Source organism: Lytechinus pictus, chromosome 2, assembly GCF_037042905.1.
Source record: "Lytechinus pictus isolate F3 Inbred chromosome 2, Lp3.0, whole genome shotgun sequence".
Classification (NCBI taxonomy): Eukaryota; Metazoa; Echinodermata; class Echinoidea; order Temnopleuroida; family Toxopneustidae; genus Lytechinus; species Lytechinus pictus.
Genome location: NC_087246.1, coordinates 25,593,769 through 25,598,879, shown reverse-complemented (window position 1 = coordinate 25,598,879; position 5,111 = coordinate 25,593,769).

Below are 5,111 nucleotides of genomic sequence, written 5' to 3'. Positions count from 1 at the left end.
ATTCATGCTTTCTTAGCAATCAGGTAAAAAAATCACCACCACCACCACCACACACACCCTCACACAAAAGAAACACTATTACAAATAATGACACAAACAAATAAGGTTTCAAAGAAAAAAGCAAACGTTTTAATAAAGCGTAGAACAGTATGAAACGGAGTTTAATGATAACCTTTATCTCTGTTTATTTTTTTTATTAGCATGATTAATAAGTTTGTATCATTTTATTTGAAGTATTCAGGAACACCTCCCTCAAGGCCAAGATTAACAAGCGTGACTGAATAAATGATTTAAAAAAAATCAAACAATATGTTTTAATGTCTGAATGGTCAGTTGTTTACACCTCTGATTCAAATGTGTCTTTCTATTCCCAGAACTATAGGCAAAACAACCATGACAATTGTAATTATTAGTATGAGGTCTATTATAAAAAAAAAATTGAGTTCTGCACCATCACAAGAGTAAACGTATACACAAAAAAGGTATTAAATAATTTGGGAAAACTTGGGGGAAAATCTTTATCAAACTCAGAAAAATAAGAAATTTTGATATGTCGCAACTTTCTTATTTTTAATCCGATCAGTGTTATGATTTATTGGGGGGGGGGTAGATTTTACCTTTGTCAAATTTGATGTATACATGTATATGGTACAAATCTTGGTTACATCCTTCTGTTTAATATCTGATACAAAACTTAAATAAAGAACATAAGATATTAATTACAAGAAATATACTTAGAGCTGGGTTATTTAGACCAATCTCACAGCCGAGGGGGGGGGGGGGGATTCCGCCCCCTGAGATCTCGGCCTCCGATCGCGCGAGCCCCGCGAAAATTTGCACGGTGATAGTGTGCGATAAAATCTACAAGGCTGTATGTTTAATTTTTTTGAAATAATAAGATTTTTTATTTAATGAATTAATTATGCTAATTTATGCATGAAATAAAACTTTTGCTCTAATCAACTATTATACGGCCCCAAAACTGCTAATTTTTTTATTCACAAACTCTTTGTAGGATCCCGATCAAATGTACTTAAAAAAGGTTTGGTATCGCAATTTTTTTCTAATGTATTTTATTGTTTGTGTTTTAAATTTCTTATGTATTTCTTTGTTTTCGACTTTTTTTAAATTGTTTTTTCGATTGAAATTGTTGCAGACTTGATTCTGATCATAAACAAGACATAGTTAATTTAGTTTAATCAGTAAAAGTAGAAATATTGACGCATTTATGAATTTTGGCTAAATACACAATTTGCATCGGATTTGTACATGAATTCACATTTTTGAGCAGTTTTGGGTCCGACATGGACTTACATAATGTTGCGTAATTTCGTAACCGCGCGCTCGGGCATCACAAATTTGGTCCCAAAAGTTGTGCGAGATTTGAAAGTAAAAAGTCAGCGAGCGGCGCGGTTGAAAAATTTCGCGCTGCGGATCAAACGTTAGTATTACAGTCATTCTGGCTAAAAATATCTTGGTTCAGGATTCTGGTTATAGACACGTACATAATATTAATATCAGCATTGTGTTATCATAAGCGATAACCGTTCATCATAATAAATGTATGAACAGCATTTTTGCTATACAACACCATTCATCTGATATTGATAATACTTATAAAAATATATGTTATATCTTGGTTGAAATATTGCGCTAAAACTTGACATGTACAAGGATAATACCCACAAAGTGATATTATTTCCTTATATCAAATGAAGTCTTTGCTCTGAATCTTTTATTTGAAGATACTTCATTTTAACTTTGGTCATGATAATACTTGTAAAAAAATATATGTATCTTGGTTAAAACATTGCGGGAAAACTAAACATTGGTTAAAATATTGCGGTAAAACTTTACATGTACAAGGATAATACTAAAAAAGTGATATTATTTCCTAATTTCAAATGAAATCTTTGCTCTGAATCTTTCTTTTGAAAATACTTCATCTTAACTTTGGTCATGAAAATACTTGTAAAAATATATATATGTATCTTAGTTAAAACATTGCGACAAAAAATTTACAAGGATAGTACACAAAAGTGGTGTTTATCTTAATATCAAAGGAAATCGTCCCGGATCTTGCTTTTGAAAATACTACATTTCACTTCTGGCGTTTAACTCGGTTTCCGATAAGGAAGCGACAACAAAACGCTGAGAAGAAACTGATAACGTATTTATATTTTACAAGGAGGATACGCAAAAGTAATTTCGTTTTCTTTACAAAGTAAATCCTTGTCCCAAATTTTGTTGAAATAAACAATTTTAACTTTGGCGTTTAAGCGGTTGTATCGGTTGTATCATGGATCTTAGTTATTAACATCCGTGCTCAAAGGAAACTGATAACAAATGTAACTAATTCAAAGAACATACAATTGCATTTATTTGCTAAAAGAGTGGACAAAAAATGTTTCTATGAAAATCATCTTCATAATGTATTTATATACTATCGTTTGGAATTATAATATGGGAGTATCATTATTATGTGTTTAACATATCTTCCTAAACGACAGACATAGGGGTCATGAATGAATGCCTCTAACCTTTGAATAAAAATAGTTCATATTTGCTTGTAGCACTCAAAGTTGCAAAAATTTGAGATAAATCCACATTGACTGTGGTTCAAAATTTCCTACATTCGATCTGTTTTTGTTTTAATTCAATGCAATTTGGAGTTTGGAAAGGAGCGAAAAGGGAGGAATTGCGGCATTTTTGTATTTCAAAATAATTTGCAATTCAAAATATTGGCATCTTAACAATGACGAGGAAAGTAGGAGGGAAGGGTTGAGGATGGATGCAGTCAATAGGGCCAATAGGGAAATATGGAGAGAGGGGGTAAACATGGTAAAGGCAATTGCTGCAAGTATGCAGTGAATATTGAGTAAACTACAAATTTACAAGGAGAATACTCAAAAAGTGATTTCTAATGATGAAATAAACCCCTTTTTTCGAATCTTGGTTAAATAAAAAAATAAAAAAATTGGCATTCAGTCAGTTTATCCGATAAAGAAATTCAAATGCAAAAATGCCACTATGATACGCTTGGTTACTTCGCTATCTTGCTTGCAAGTTTCATTGAAAAAAATTAAGCCGCTTCTCTAATGACATCTGGAGATAATGTGCCGCCATATTGTGTGATGTGGGTCCTCTCATCAAAACAGATGAGACTTATGTTTGCACGTAACCCCAAATTATTTCTGGTGCTCCTGCCAGTTGCGGATCGAGGGGATGGGGGGGGGGGGGGGTCGAGGAAATAGACAAGTATGTTTTTTTTTTTTTTTTGGGGGGGGGGGGTCCCTCGACATGGTTTCAAGGGGGAAGAGGGGTGTCATTGGAGTGATGATTGAAAATGATATCACAAGGAGTTTGATCCAGTTGTTGAATCAACAAGTTACACCGGCCAATTTTGACCTGTAAACCCATCTGGTGTAAAAATTAACATTTTGCTTTTTATACCAGGAATTTCAAGTACAAAAGGTAAAGTTCACGTTGACAAAAAGCTTAAAGTAAAAATAGCAGAAAAATAATTTAAAGAAATGCTGGTGAAGGTTTGAGGAAAATCCATAAAATATTAAAAAAGTTGTTAGAATTTTATTCTTTTATTTGTGACGTCATAATTACGCGAGAAGCTTCCCATGTATCGTGAATTTAGAACATCAATGAAATGTCATTATCTCAGAAAATTGAAAATGTCTTTTATTGTAACTTTTGTATACCAACAAATTGATTTCACACCCGCTCCTGAAAGAGGAATTTTTTTGGTCATCATGAACCCAATAAAAATTGAAGTTATGCACTTTATATCACATAACATAATAGAGCGCTCGCATATGACGTCACAAACCAACACGTTAAAATTCAAACAATTTTTTATAACCTTAAATGGATTTTCTTCAAACCTTCACCAATATTTTTGTCTCGCCTAGGCGTCTCTTTTCCGACTGCGGTGTCGTCGTCAACATTGAAATCTTAACCTAAGGTTAGGTTTATGAAATATCATCATAAATAAAAAAGTATATGGACCTAGTTCACGAAACTAGGACATGAGGGTAATCATGTATTATTACTACACATCCAAGCAGGTCACATGACTAAATTCAAAGGTCATTTAGGGTCAATGAACTTAGACCATGTTGGGGAAATCAACATCAAATTCCTAACCTTAGTTTAAGGTTTTGAAATGTAATCATAACCTAGAAAGTTTATAGATCTAGTTCATGAAACGTGGACATAAAAATAATCAAGTGTCACTAAATATCCCGTGTGAATTTCAGATCCCATGACCATGGTCAAATGTCATTTAGAATCAATGAACTTAGATTATTTTGGGGGAATAAAAACTAAATCTTAACCAAGCTTAAGTTTTTTGACGTGTCAAAACTTTGAAAGTATAGTATATGAATCTAGTTCATGAAACTTGGACATAAGTGTAATCAAGTATCAGTAAATACCCTGCATGTGTTTCAGATCATATGACCAAGCTAAAAAGGTAATCTAAGGTCATAGAGATATCTCTATGTTTAAGGTCAATGAACTTTGGCCATATTGGGGGTATTTGTTGAAGAGCCATCATAACTTTGAAAGTTGATGGATATAGTTCATGAAATGTTGAAGGTGTAATTAAGTATCACTGATCTTCTTAGGTCACAGTGATCAAGGTCAAATGTCATTTAGGGTCAATGAACATAGTATAGTATTATCATATGAATGGTGTTTTTGTGAATGATTATTATATAATCAGCGCTGCTGCTATATTGAATCGCTCCACTTGTTAATTTTTTTTCTTGGTAGTTTTACAACAAACTTTTCGTCTAGGTGAACTTCCCCTAAATAGACTCGACAAATATTATTGACCAGTTTGATCAAAATGGATTCATAGAGTAAGAGTTGATACCAGAGACTGGTATATATTATTTTATAGACCATTTCTCCATATATGTTTCAGTGATTCGATGCAGTTAGATAAACTGATACATGCATAGACAGTGGCGGACCGTGACCCGGAGGAGACAAAGCATTGGAGGGGCACAGCATTGTTCACAAACTATACAGTGCCCCTCCAATCAATTGTCTCCTCCGGGTCACGGTCCGCCACTGTGCATAGACCACTTTGG